Source organism: Schistocerca serialis, chromosome 3 (assembly GCF_023864345.2).
Source record: "Schistocerca serialis cubense isolate TAMUIC-IGC-003099 chromosome 3, iqSchSeri2.2, whole genome shotgun sequence".
Taxonomy (NCBI): Eukaryota; Metazoa; Arthropoda; class Insecta; order Orthoptera; family Acrididae; genus Schistocerca; species Schistocerca serialis.
The window spans coordinates 249,924,300-249,939,912 of NC_064640.1; the positions used below are offsets into that span (position 1 = coordinate 249,924,300).

Genomic DNA, 15,613 nt, shown 5'->3' on the forward strand with positions numbered 1-15,613 from the left:
AAATGGAGGACAAACCCTACATGGGACCATCATATAAAGGCCAAAAGGTGAGATTCCTTTTAGGCGCCTCTTACGACAGGCAGGAATACCTCGGGCCTATTCTAAACCCCGGGTCCACAGATGGGGGAGCTAGACAGTGATTCAGACGCAATGAATTCGGCGTACCATTGCCCCCTCATCTAGAGACGTCTTCAAGTGTTAGCTCGAAAATTTGACATATAATGTTTTCAAGAGCACACAGAGTACTACTAACAACCATATATATATGTTTCTCTCACCTTCTTTGATTTCTGTAGACTAATTGCTTTTAGATTTCTGTAAATGAATTACTTTTAAGCCATTCCATTTTAGTATCGCGGTTTAACGTAAGCTGAAGCTAAATAGTACTTACGCGTGAAATATTTAATTTCCAGTTATATACTGCTAGTGTATACGCTTCACACCTGCAGTTTAGAACAAAGTCGTCTGTACTACATTTTTGTAAACTTTACGGACTTGATTATGGTCTCTCTTGACGTAGTTGCATGATATACGAATGTACGAGGAGGATTTGGTAAGTCCGGTAAACTTCCATGCAAGAATGGAACATTTTTGTTGTGCCTTCGCGGTTGCTAAATTTGATTATTCCCAGGATCGTATAAAGAATTTCAACAACGTTAAAGCGTGCAGTTCATTGTTGACAGCAGTCTGAATTGGTCTGTGTGTCGACTGCAATTGAAAACGGAGAAAATCCAGTTTCGTGCTGCTATTAAACATTTTCAGAGAAACGGCTGGACTGTCGCATAAATCAAAACAGAACTGGACGAAGTTCACGCGGACTCTGCACCGTCGTTGAAGACCATTTCCTTTTGGATTAATGAATATAAACGTGGTCGCACAAGCACCGAAGGCAAAGCGCGTTCTGGTCGTTCAATTGAGGTCACCACAAAGGAAACCATTGACAAAATCCATGATGTGTCAACGCAATACCGCCGAATAAAAATTCGAGAGATTACTGAGACTTTATGCATCTCAGCTGAGCGACTGTATAATATCCTGCATGGGGAATTAGCTATGAAGAAGCTGTGTGCGAGGTGGATGATGCGACAGCCTCTCAGTCAACCAAAAGCGCATCCGGGACAATATTTCAGCACAATGTGTCGCGATATTTAATTGCAATCGGCAAGACTTTTTGCGTCGATTTGTGACTGCTGATGAAACCTGGACCCATCATTACACAGCAGAGTCAAAACGACAGTCAAACCGGTGTACAAAGGCTGGTGAAAGTACACCGAAGAAGGCAAAGACCATTGTGTCAGCTGATGAGGTGGTGGCCACTGTCTTTTGGGATTCCCGAAGAATAACCTTCAGAGAGAACTTGGAAGAAGGCTGAAACATAACTGGATCCTATTATACTTCATTGTTGGACTGTATGAAACATTCGTTCGCTGAAAAGAAACCAAGATTTGCACACAAAAAAGGGCACAAACCCACACATCATCGATAACAACAGCGAAAGAGCATGAACTGGGCTTTGAATTAGTTCCTCATCCACCTTATTAACCAGACTTTGCCCCATGTGGCTTCTTCCTATTCCCTCACCTGAAAACTTTGGTTTCCTGGGAAGTCATGGTTGCAGTCAACAAGTATTTTGCAGAATTTGACAGAATCTATTTTTCGGATGGGATGAAAACTTCGCTGGAGCCAGTGTATAACCCTCAAAGGACACTATGTCGAGAAATAAAGGCGAGCTTTTTACGAAACAAACTCCTTTTTCTCGCTTTTTCGCCGGGCTTATCAAATCACTCATGTATACTTAATAAATAAGTAAACCAAATTCCTAAACTCCTTATTTTCTTACCTGATACGCACTTATTGAATGCCCAATGGATCAAGTACAGGTAACACTAGCATCAGTCTTGACAGGTGGCTGAACACCTCTCCAGAACCCTAAGAAAAGACCTGACCTTATGATAACACCGAACTGTGTGACAACCACCAACGAAATCTCTTGGCGATCTCGTAGATCACATACATTATGACTGGCGTGTGCAGCAATCTATCCATACTCAGATAATACTTCAAAATTAGCCAGTGGCATATTTCGATTATGTTGTATTGCCCCGTACGAAGCAATTCTGGCGAACTCTATGTAGACCTACTTATCAGCTTCTTCACAGACTCGTCATACTGTAAGAACGGGATACTTTTCCCCACATTCGTAACATTTGTGTGTTCTTTGCGTGTTCCACTTCAATGAACTTTCGAGGGTTGTTTCTCGACAAGCGCTGCCGCAAAACGCGGTACTCTTGTCTTGCTTTCTTTCTAAGTATGAACCACACTGCAAATATCAAGAAATTAAATTAACTTTTAGATTACACATGGATTTGCCTCCTCTAGTAGGATCCCGACAGCCGAACACGTGCTTTGCTATTTGTGAGGTGGTGGTTCTTAACTTTGACGTTCGACAGCTAAGACAAGCTTTTGCAAATGTGACGATGGAAAAATTCCATTTTTCACTTGTGAATAATTTTTTGAAATCAAGAAATACTTTGGTATATGGCTGAAGCTGTACTGGGCATTCCGAATACCAGTACCGCGTTTTACGACTGCGCTTATTCTTTACCTAAAAATAACTGTAATCACGAAAATAGTCTTTCCACAAATTGGAAGTTTACTAGACCCGCCATTGGTCGTGACCACCTACTAGAAAAGACGCCGTAAAATCGTGAAACGTTACAATGTCTCAACAGTAGTCATCTGTTGCTTCAAATGGCTCTGAACACTATGGGACTTAACTTCTAAGGTCATCAGTCCCCTAGAACTTAGAACTACTTAAGCCTAACTAACCTAAGGACATCACGCACATCCATGCCCGAGGCAGGATTCGAACCTGCGACCGTAGCGGTCGCGAGGTTCCAGACTGTAGCGCCTAGAACCGCTCGGTCACTCCGGCCGGCATCTGTTGCTCCATACGGAAATACACTGATTATGATTGGGCTGAGGCGGGATAAGTTTATGTCTATAATTGTAGGAAGAGGAATACAAAATTTTTCTAAGGTCACAGCCAAGTCAAAATGTTGCAACATTGTGCTAGACCCATAGCTAAAGCCTAAACCTCCAAAACTTTTAATGATCAAACTTCTGCCAGTCTGTTGTCTTCGCTCTTTTGTCACACAAATATGACTGAATAGCTTGTAAAGTTTAAAATTAAATCATACTTTATGCAGTCTGTCTCCTCTTCGGTCTGTGCTAGGGTGTTGAAATTTCACTGCTGCGAGTATGGGATTCTACTTCATCTTATAAAATGAAACTGAGAACAAAAATAGCACACACAGCTAATCCATGTGTACTCTAAAATTGCAGCACTGTGTATAAACCTGAGATGAGTTGGTGTGAAAAATATTACCCATCCACCAGAAAAGCCTGTCAAGTTGCTCTTTGACCAGTGTATCTGATAAAACATCGAGGAGGTTCACATTGCTTTCTTCCTTCACTCATCTCATTGTTAACACAACATATCATTAAATGTGTGTTACAGCTATCAAATGCAACCTAATCAAACATTCACAACCATGATCATTGTTGACTATCAAATCATGTTGCATCATCAGAATAAAAATAATGTACACAGATATTTCACATGCATTCTAGCTAAAATTACAGCACTGCGTATAAACCTGAGATGAGTTGTTGCGAAAAGCATCTAATAATTAGTTCGACTGTTGACAGACTTTGAACATAGTATGCCACATTTTGTACATTTTCATACTACATTGTCTACATACTGTGTGTATTCTCAATAAGAATGAGTCCTGCCCTATCAGTAGTGTATTATCAGATAACATTTTTTCAGGATAATTTTGAAATAGCAAAAGCGGAATTATTATTTAATTTAATCTTACTCTGGTAGAGAAATGAAGAGAAAAAAGAAAGACTTCGTACACCATTCGCTTGTGGAAGATTTAGAGTTGGAGGGAATTCATTCCTGCTAACCCATAATTGGTACATGAACCACTATGTGCACACAATCTGGCTACAGCAAACTATATGAAAACAGTTGATACTTCTTCATTAGAATACAAAGAAATAATGTTGTATCTATGCAACGTAGGTGATATTTCAGTGCCACAATCAACAGATTTATTTCGTTTATATGCTTACCATAAAAGGTTACAACACAATTTCAAGTTTGCATCAATTTTTTGTAAGCTGAAGTGACTATTAGTTGCTAGCTTTGCATAAAAATGATGAAATTACTTTGCATTCATATGTCAAGCCCACTACATTCTTTATAGCTGCAAAATTATTTAAAAGCACACATTCAGTTTCATCTCTAACATAACTCTTCACTAACTTCTCACCTACTTGCCTTTCACAAAGCCAGTTAAAGCACTAACAGAATGGTTAAAAAATAAAACTTTTCATAAATGCAAAAGTAAATGTATCCTTGAGAAGAAGAATTAGAATATTTCTTTTATTTTTACTGAACCAAACTCAAAATTCACCAATTACAAAAAAACTGATAACACTAATAAAACAGTTTCAAAGTTCCTTCTGTAGGGAGCACTCAGTGAACCACTCCAGGGAGGGGGGGGGGGGGGGGGGAAGACATATCCATCTAATGATAATCCATATGACAGGCTTATATCTTTTAATGGATTTTTGTCACATTGTCTTGACATCTCTAGACATGTGCTAGTAAGGGGACAAAACTGGCAATATCATCAGAATTCATAAGTTACTAAAACTAGTTGGCAGGAAAATCTAGCAAGAATAGAAACAGATAGCAGCCATCTGTGTTGGAGCAAAGTTCAGTGCAAGAAATGGGACAAGATTGGCTGTGACTTTTTTCCTAAGTGATGATGGCACTTGCTTCAAGACAAATTTGGAAAATGACAGAAAAAGAAACTCAATGGCCACATGAGAATTTGAATCCCACTCATCCTGAATATGAGCATAGTGTCATAATTACTGCACAGCATCGCTTAAGTTTATTATTTTATCCTTTCACAAATATATAAATCTACAGTGCAGGGTAAAAGACTTTGTCACCAAAATTTCAGATATAGCTGCATTACTACCAAAAACAAGGTATTTCAAAAAACACAAGCTGCAGTAAGAACTAGATGTTAGCACACCAAATGAAAAATATGTGCAATCTGTTACTGAGGTATTACCTAACTGATTGTTTAAATCTGAGTTTACAGTTGATTACTACCAACTCCTGAAGAACACACATGCCAATAGGTGAATGATCTTACATCACACATTTTAAACAATAATGTGTCACACCACACCTAAGTGCTGTGTTAAGTAAAAGATTTTGACTCCAGGTAATATAGATTGGTGCATTCCACCGCTCTAGAGTACACGGGAAAAGGGGTATGCCTTTCAAGTCAGGAACTTTCCAAGCAGAACAACGAAAGTTGAATAGAGCTGCTACCACACAGTTGTCAATGTTCAAGCACCATTTATCTGAAGTGTAAATAGCTCATGGCCATGTCTGGCACACATTTTTAAAATAATCTAGACAAAACAGCAGGAATTATACAACAAACTGCTATGGGTTACCATCACTATAACACTAGCCTTCTGACATTCACTTGAGGATGAAAATCAACTCAATGTTTTTCAATGTATTTCAGTCCGATATGATAACCACCATGTTGCTTTTGCATGTTTTCATATCCATCCATTCACCCCACATTATGTTGTCATCGCCTTAGTCTTCTCTCCTCTTTGGATCCAGTAAGGAATTTTCTTACTCCATCTACCATCCCAATGCCAGTATTTTGAAACAATAACCCTCATTAAATGTTTGTGTCTCACTCATGTAAGTCAAAACTGGTAATACACACTGACTGTAAGCTGTCCTTTTCAGACACTGGAAGCTTACTTCTGAAAACTGTGTTTAGTTTACCAAAGAACTCCAGACCAATACTACTCATTTGTTTCAGTGTCCTTTTATACAGGCATACTCATGGTATTAGGAACTGTAGTCATCAGTCACAAATTCTCTTTAGAATGAAAGCAACGTTGTATATCAAACTAATGTACAAAAATCTTTAAGTCTCTGCAGCAACACTGCATAATTAATTTTTTCCATGATCTGCCATCTGTTGATGTTCCATCAACAGGATCAGTATGACATACCTCTTAACAATTTGCTCGATAATAACAACTAAAATGCACACAACCAATGAATGGTAAAGGAATAAGGTTTTTCCTTCAATTGCATTTGACAGGTGAAACTGAGTGTAACCAAATGGTATTGTTCTTGCACTCCTTAAGGTAACACAATCACAGGAAACGCCAGAGGCAGTTCTTATGTTCCTTTTTATAAAGCTCTGTTAGTCTGACTTCTGTAAATTAGCATTAATACCAGTATTCATACCTTGCATGAAAAGACAACGCAGCAGATCAATATCCTCACTGTACTTTCAGAATTACAAAGGAAAGAACAAAAACATTCAGACATCTGATGTTGTGACAATGACATTTTGAAGCCTTGCTAGAGTATAATCGACAATATATTTTAACAGGGAATTTCATCTCTCCTACAATCCAGTCTCTTCAATGAAAGAAACTCATTATATTTCCTTAAACAAAAACAAGCAAGATACTGCTTGACTTGACAGTGCAGGGTCACCACCACATACTGCTAGACATTAATCTTTAGGATCTGTGAAATGTAAAATCTCACTTATTATAACACAGAGTCTCTCAGTGCCACTCAGACTTTTCACCTCACACTATATGCTGATTATAACAACTTTGTGATTCATGTTTTTGCAAGTTGCCTGGTAACAGACAGGTACGCCAAGTGTTCATTGTGTTGCTTATTCTGCAGCTACATACAAGCTTTATGAGGCAGTTTACATAGGGAGGTTGGGGGCTGACATACACTGACAATGTGAGCATGAGGCACAGTGTGTACTACACAGCATCCACCCCCACCCCCAATCCTCCAACCTGACAATCATAGTTATTTTATCAATAATTCTAAACATATGTTTGCATAAGTATGGCAGGTATGTATCCTGGTTCACTTTCACTTCAGATCTGATAGCGAGTTTGAGAGAAACTTAGATTTTATCTTTGTGCCATCAACTGTCTAAAACCAACCTCTAAAACCATGGGGCACGCCACATTTTATTAATCAAAATCTAGATTATGTTTGTTAACTCAGCACTGCATAATTCTTATGTCTTTGCTGATCAGATACACATCGAAAATTTCACGACACAACAGTGCTTATAAAGGAAGACAATGTGTGAAGAGATGCAGCAACTGCTGGACAGTTAAAGCTGATTATTTTAGTCACAATTGTAATTTTAAAACAATTGCTTAAAGGTTTCAGCAGTTACCGGCCGTCTTCATCTCCTCTCAGCTTTTTTACAGTGCAAAGCGTTAATTTTGTCATCATGCAGGACATAGAGCCAGCCATACATGGTGATGTTAATGCATAACACTGTAACAAAGATGAAAAGACATGAAGACAAACAATAATGGCTGACACCAGTACTCACCAGTATTAAAATTGCGACTGCAACTTAAACAGTCGATTACAGAAATGTCACTTCTTTGATGAAACTTGCGGTAGATTCATTGTCAAAAATACACAGGAGCTAATCAAATTAAAATGATAACCATTAAAACTTACAAACCTTGTGTGTGCCTGGGGGGGGGGGGGGGGGGGGGGATGCAGCAAAAAAGAAATTATGGGGTAAATTTCCAAGATCATACACAACAAAACTTTAAATTTGCCCAGTGCTTGGTGTGGCCCACATCTTCCCACAAACAGATTTGACTAGGATTGTGGTCCATATCCCCATAAGAAATGTGTTAATTTTGCAAGTGATATTTCTTGTACATTTTTCCAACATGTCAGACAGCAAATTTGAAAAACAAAACAAATGCAAATTATCAGCAGCAAGAAAGAAACAAAAGCACTACTACTGCATATCACTGAGTTTTTTGAATAATTTTCAGAGGATCACTCAGTGAAAAACTGCTACTTCTGGTAAGAACTACAGTTTCTGCCCTCATTGCCAATCATTCATGAAAAGTCATACAGCAGCACTATTAAAACAGAGCCTCCATAAAAAAAGCAATAAAATAAGAAATGCACAATATATTCCTCTTCTTAAAGAAACAAGTTACATGAAAGAGAAATTTTACACAATTATATCCTTTTTCTAATCTGACTGGTTATTTTGTACATACTGTTGTTTGCTCAAAAAGACTGGGTTAAATAAACTGAGTTCTGAAGTAATGCTCAAAATACTAATACCAAGCCATTTGATAGTGGTGTTCAACAGAGCAAACCAACTTATTCCATTAAAAGCAGTCGTAAAAGCAGTAAAGTAATAATACACATTAAGGGAAAGAACCAAACTTTGAATTTAACACCTCAATGACATCAGGATTGTACATTGGGACAGTGTACAAACGGGGAGGAAGAAATATGTCACGGCTTCAATAAAAGAATCATACTGAAAGTCAACCAAACTATCTTACGGGAATGTCAAAAAAGGGAAATGATTATAGCTTAGCAAGAATTTGAATATCACTCTTCATGAACATGAGTCTTGTGTCTTAACAACAACCTAGGTACCAAATAAATAAAAGTAACTGTAACACATACATATTAGTTTAATTTTCACCTTTTTAAACCTTAATGCCTTGTGTCCAAATACTCAAATGCAATGTTCTGGATACACGAAAATGAAATGAAAATTTCTTGAAAGTAAGCCAAGCTTCTCTAGGTTTTCCAGTCCAAGCAGTAAAAATTTGTCATATTTCCATTTCTACGTATTAAAACGCCTACTTTATTTTTAATTTCATCATTAAACTGCAGGTTCTTTTCCTATTACACAAGAAACTAGACCACGTGATTTGGTTCGGAGGCACTGCAACGTCCTCCAAGTGATTTGGTTGGGAAACACTGCAACTTCCTCCATACAGCCCCGATCAGTGGCAACCTGAAGAAAGACATTCGTGGAAGTTGGTTTCAGTCAGACGAGGAAGTGCAAGAGTGGGTGTGGTTGTAGATCCATCAGTAACTGACCGCATTCTATGAAACAGGAACTGATCGTCATATTTCCCAATGGGACGAATGTTTTTAACACATGTGGGGGTTAATTTTGAATGCATCCATTCCATGGTCTTGTATGGCGGATGTTTGGATTTCATTTGACTGCTCCCCCCTCCCCCATATAATAATGCCAACTTCCATATAAAGTTTGTACTGGATTCCTTAACCACCATTATCATGAATAAAATAATATACACCATACCTTCCTCTCCCCCAAGAGAGGCTCACAATGCAAAACACTCATTGCCTCAATGACAGTTGATCAAACAGTTATATTGGAAAATTCAAACACAAGAGGTACATAATGCCCATCCCCCCCCCCCCAAAAAAAAAGCATTTTTCATAATTTATCTTTGATAGACATACATAACAGGTACCAAAATATTTGCTGCATATCTGTCTATCATGTAATACAGCTTTTTTCTGAATTTTCCTTGCTGTTGTTGCATTTATAACAAAAGAGGAATTGTTAAAACTATATAATAAACTGTCCCAGGAGACAAAATATATTACTAAAATGGAAGCACTTACTAATGTTCTGGGAAATTATATTTATTTGGTCACAAAAAGCTTTTGGCTTCTTAGGCCACCTTCAGATGGACAAATAAACATAATTTTACAGAACATTAGGAAGTGTTTCCTTTTTAATATTATAATCATGTTCTGTGAAGCACCAACAGAAAATTTAATTCATTTTATGCATCTATATATACAGGTGGTTATCACACACTTCAAAGTAATCAAGTGCACCAATACTAATGTCTTGACATTCTCCTGAGCTTAACACCTCACTCATCATGGGAGGATGCTGACTCAGTTTTCCAGGCAGGTTGGAGGGAGGGCATGGAGGTGTGCTTTAGGCACAGTAGCACTTTTATGGGCGTGGGATCAATTTTGCCGACATACTGAAGAGTGTGCAAGGGGTAGAGCAGCAAGTTCATGGTGCTAGGGTCATCAGTACAGTGTCTGTACTGTGTGCAGAGATAGTGTAAGGAGATGTGAAGAAACACTGCAAAACTATTTTTTATTTGTATGTCATACTGTGCAAGTTGCATGAGGCAGTGCGTTGTTAAGAAACTGACCACATACTTGTGAAGATGGAGTTTGGTCATCCGGCCATCCTGATTTTAGTTTTCTTACATCATTTCAGACAAACGTTACTATGGTTCCTTCAGCAAGGCCATGGACGATCAGCTGTCCTATTCTTGTAAAAATTTTGTTATATATTTTATGTACATATATTTGAACTATTTATTTTCATTGTATTATGATAATCCTGCAGCACTGGGAAATTAATCTTAGATCAACAAATAAATATAAAAATATGGTGCAAACATTGCTAAGGGGATATGCTACAGATCAGTCTGTAACTACGATCTTTATACCAAATTCACATTCACTGTCTTCACCAACTCTCAACTAAATTGTCACCCTCCAATATAACTTCAGGCTACATGACAAAACAGACTGTTGTCACAACCAAATTGCAGAGAAAGGGGAAAGGTAGGTGTTTGTACCATGCACTGACCACATTCCATGACACACGACTATGGAATTTAACATTTATTTTACACCAGTCTTAAAAGTTATTATATTGATCATCCTTTCTCGTATGCAACACACAGTTGAAGGTTACACACATTTGAAATGGAACGAATACATTGCTCAAATAGTTACATCAGCAATTACGTATCACTTGAAATATATGGATCAAAATAGTTGTTTTGTGTCTTGGGAAAAGGATACAAATCTGTCATCTTTAAACCATTAAAGAACACAAATCATTCTTTTTTTTAAACAAATTCTCATCAATTTAGTTTCTGTCAAGTATTCATCAACACCTCTGTGATACAAATGTTGCACAACTGCCCAGAATAAATTTAAGCATTCAATTCAAATACAAAATTATTATCACAAAAAATACACTTATATAATCAGTTCACACAGTGTTAGCCAATATTCTGATGGCTGCTGGTTTGAAAGTACAGTATGGAATGAAGACTGAAACTGACTGCCTCTTAATAATATGTCTAGTCAGTTGTACAGTGCAATACAATCTCTCTTTCTCACAAAGAAAGAAAACTGTGATACTTCTCATTTTTACAATACAGCTCCTTTTGACTAAGTATGTAAAAACTCCAATATATACATACACATAGTTATTTTTAAAACCACAACATCTCACTGATGTACATTGTTTATTTTCATGGTTACAGTATCTGTAGCAGCTGTATAAAAGCCTATTCATTCAATATACTTGTTCGCAATCCTTTAGATGGGCTCAGAATGAATAAAATATCACTCAAGTACAATCTAGTTGCTGAATAACTGATGATTTTTAAAATTATTTTAAAAGTCCACATGTTCTGCAAAAATCGAAATAATTTACTCACTGTGTTACAGGGTTTCCATATGCAAATGCATATAAAGCTCTCAGAAAAGAGTGCATGGTTACTGCAAAACAAAAATTTAACGTTTCAAAACTGTTCTCAAAGTGGAAAGGAAAGTAAGTACAAGCATGTTTAAAGACGCATAGTGATACCTGTTAACAAAACCAATAACTTAAAACAATCCTCTCCCATGTTCCCAAGATTAAATTTAATAATATGAAAGCGCGACAAACTCGTGTCTTAGAAATCACATCGGCCGATGAAAACCACTAACGGCAGTATAGCATACGAATCACGAGAATATAACATGGAACTATCTCATTAACAGCTGCTCTTCACAGTCTCTACAAATATAATTTTCTGTAAGATGAAACTTCACCTTCAATAGAAACACAAATTAGCACTAAAAATTTGTGTTGGTCACATGTAATGAAGAGAAGTCGCTCATCTGTAGCAAGTCTGCAAGTTCTGTAGCTTTCCTTTTGATTTCTGGACTGCGTAAATAATCTAAATATACTGCAGCCAGATCGATTAAAAATAAAATAAACTGTGTGACTGCCATATTACATCAATGTCTCATTGCTGAATCAACAACTGCTTGTACTGCTGCTCAAACATTTACTTAGCCGCCGCCGCCGCCCCCGCCCCCCTCCAAACAGTATACGACTAACTGGCGCCGAAAGGTCCTTCATAGTAACAACAAAATCAAAAAGTAATTTACAGATCTTGTCCTGTATAGAAGTGTTCTATGTTAAGTCCAAAACAAACGTGTTTACTAACAGTTCTACTCCGCTACACAGAAGCAAAACATAGATCAATCTCACGAAAAAATATTTTGAGTTTTCCCTAAGAAAATCCCAGAACAAGCATAACAACCCAGACGTACTCTAAAATAACCGAATCAAGGTGAATAATTATTCGGCCAATACTGTCATCACCCTTAAAAGAAACTGCCTGCAAAGTATACTTCTGTATTGAAGGTACGCTATATTGCGATTCATTTCGGTGACAGTAATAATTCAACTAATGGATGTAAAGTACAAACACAATTGTGATGGATTATAGAAATCAACGGCAAAATAGTAGTATTAAAAACATATTATCCGCAGTTTACGTTGACTACAAATATTGCGCTTACGCTGTCACTGAGAAGTTTAATTCTTAAAAATAATGAGTATCTTTTCCCTTATTATGTTTATTACATTCATATATAATTCGCGACACACAGAAGAGAGGCTCGAGCTGTTTCTGAACGAAAACGTGAGTAATCATAAACAAAAATTGAATTTAAAAACAATCAGCGGGCAAAACCGTAACTAAAATCAAGCTAGCCACTGTCAATACTTATGACGCCAATGACAGCGTTTATCCAATAAAGGAATAGCATGCAAAACAAATGAATAAAACTATTGAGTATAGTTCGGAAAAAAACAAATGTATTACCTGGCTGACACAAACGTCGTAGCTACATCAGAACACCGCGCTAAAACACAACACAGCGTAGAACCTTTCTCAACATGGCGACAAAGACTTTGAAATACCGCGAAAGCCAGACAAAGAAACCTTATCCTGTTGGGACTAACATAAACGAAGAATTCACTTGCGCTAGTACCAGTATGCAGTCTACACCAAATTATGTTTTTCTAGCTGAGTTAAATGGGCAGCGAAAATAAAAAAAAAAGAATAATAAAATACAGAGCATCGCTTCAAATTTGTATCCACAGATACAACACCGCTGCCAATCTGTAGCTACCCTCAAAACCGGTTTGAGAGTATAGTCTCTTCAGGTGGCCGGTGAGGCGGTCACCAGCGCGCGTTACAGCGGGAACATATACTTTATTGCAGAATAATTACTGGTAAACTCGCTCCAAAAGAATCTGAAGTTTATCAGAAGCAATAAATTAATCACCTTTGTTAAAAAATCGTTTTATACACAGTGACGTTCGTTAATACAGGCTCAGCATAAGCAAAATTCAGCAGATGAAATGCAGTAGCGCGCCTAAGATCACGAAGTATACTGGTAAACCGTTAAATTAAAAGTGTGAGAAGTCTGTTAGCTGCACATTGTGTACAATCCTCTATAGAAAACAGGCCTCAGAGTAATTAACCCTGAATTAGTTCCAAGTTTTAATGACACAATACGCAGAGAAAAATGTGACAACAAAGAAACAGATTTTTGTTATTCTATGAAGAACATAAGGAATAATGGTCCACAATCAATACTTTAGAGCATTCTTTAATTAATGCACTGTGCAACGACCTCAACATCAAAACTATGAGAAAATGTGTTAGAATAACACAGAATCTGTAAAATTGCGCTGGAGTGTAATGTCGAAAAAAGTTACTGTTAGCCCATTTAAGTAGATAAATGGTAAGTATCTAACCATTTAGATCCCTTGACAAAGCGATGCAGATGCAAACAAAATGGTAACAACAGCGACAAATAATAAGTTATTTAGAATATAACAAGCAGTAGGACAACTTCAAGCGTGTTTTTAATGGCGCTTACCCTGCATTTTTGAGACCACTGTAAATTAATGTACACCACCATCTTTTTTTCCTTTTTCTATACGCAAAATAGAATACCGTACATTTGTAGAGTGTCAGGTCATATGCTACAGCACTTCTGGATTTTCATTGCATATGAAACAAATTCATGTGTTACAGCACTTCAGGATGTTCACTGCATCTGAAACACGTTTCTCCACAACTCATCATTTAACATACGGTAGCATATTTTGCTCCACATTTTATCATCAGGCTTTTAGCAGGCTATAGTCATGGGATCCATGTGGAAGAAACATAAGCCGGAATTATAGGAAGCCATCAGAAACCTGCCTATGAATTCTATCGTCAAAATACATCCGTTAATGAAATCCATAGTTTCCAGTACGATAAAGAATGAAAGAAGTAAGAAATGAACGTTCGTAATTTTTTAAATACTGAATTTCTATTCTCGCAGCGCTTGATTCAAATCATATTCCGCTGGACCAGTACTCAGAAATATGGCAAGTCACTCCAGTTTTTCCTTAAACGATTAATGCATGTTTATGAAGTTAAGCAGAAGTTCAGTATGTGTCATTAAAACTGATTAAGGACTAAATGCAATGATTCAAACCGCCGTATTGTTTACGAATTGTGAGTATGTTACTGGGCATTTGAACATAAGGTCCGGTAAGACATTTATTTGACTTGCTGAACGGGTGGCCTGCAGTTGGAGGGCATCGTATTAAACTAGAAAATGTTGTAGACATTTCGGAACGCCTTCGACGAGCACAAGTGATGCAGCTAACCAGCCTTAGGACTGAAGAGTTGAATGACGAATGTCTTTCTGCGGAGTCATACTGTGAGTCTATGAGAGGAAGGTGTACATGTTTGTGGTCGTTGACACTAAGCGTGCTAGTGCGTCAGACGATGACATATAGGATCAACTTCTGGCGTCGTTGTGAGGGAAGTAATAACCTACAATGAAAGTACACCACTGGTGTTAAGGAAACAGTGCATGAACGTACAAAATGTCATACAGCTCATTCTCCTTCCGTTCGTACCACTTCAGGAAAAAAATTTCTGCAGTATAATGACATTGGATACACTTGTTGCATTACTCAAACGTGCTCTCCAAGGTTTCCGTGGGATCCCTGGCCATTCTCACTGAGCATGTGTAGGACACAAGAGGAAGGCGCGTGGCACAATTTATTTAAGCAGGATCATTCATTGAAGAAACTGAAGTATCGTGGAACACTATCCCTAAGTTGTCAGCCAACAAATCTATGACTGTCTATTCATGATTGCAGGACATTATAGCCTTAGGAGGATATAAAAGGTACTGCCATTTTTGTCTTTCGCAGTATGTCCATATGTGTATAACCTCAGTTTTATTATCATCAAGGGCATATTTAGGTTCGCCTTAGGCTGAACCCGTGGTGCAGTATATGGAGCAATTTTCGAAATAAAATGCCTATAACGTAGCATTTAAGATTACTTATTTGACTATACAATTTATGATTTTATGAACTGATAAGATAAGTAAAATGAAAGTAACTGAAATAACTAAGGCATTCAACATGGTTTTTAATATCGCTATGCTCTTCTCACAAAAAAAAAATCAAAAATTGAGAGTAATGTACATGCAAATTAGTACTTA

At 37.4% G+C, this 15,613-nt stretch overlaps 1 protein-coding gene across 3 annotated transcripts in view; it reads right to left on the reverse strand.

The window, feature by feature from the left end:
• Nucleotides 1-13,187, reverse strand: part of LOC126469998 (uncharacterized) — a 292,826-nt gene extending 279,639 nt beyond the window's left edge. Inside the window, exons 1-2 of one of the 3 annotated variants that reach the window (XM_050097456.1) lie at nucleotides 12,913-13,186; nucleotides 11,473-11,533 (exon numbers count right to left, since the gene is read on the reverse strand). The gene's annotated coding sequence lies outside the window, so the exon portion shown is untranslated. Of the gene's footprint in view, nucleotides 1-11,472; nucleotides 11,534-12,912 lie in introns of all 3 variants that reach the window. The other 2 variants (XM_050097458.1, XM_050097455.1) reach the window with 2 other exon arrangements.
• Nucleotides 13,188-15,613: the final 2,426 nt, after the last annotated feature.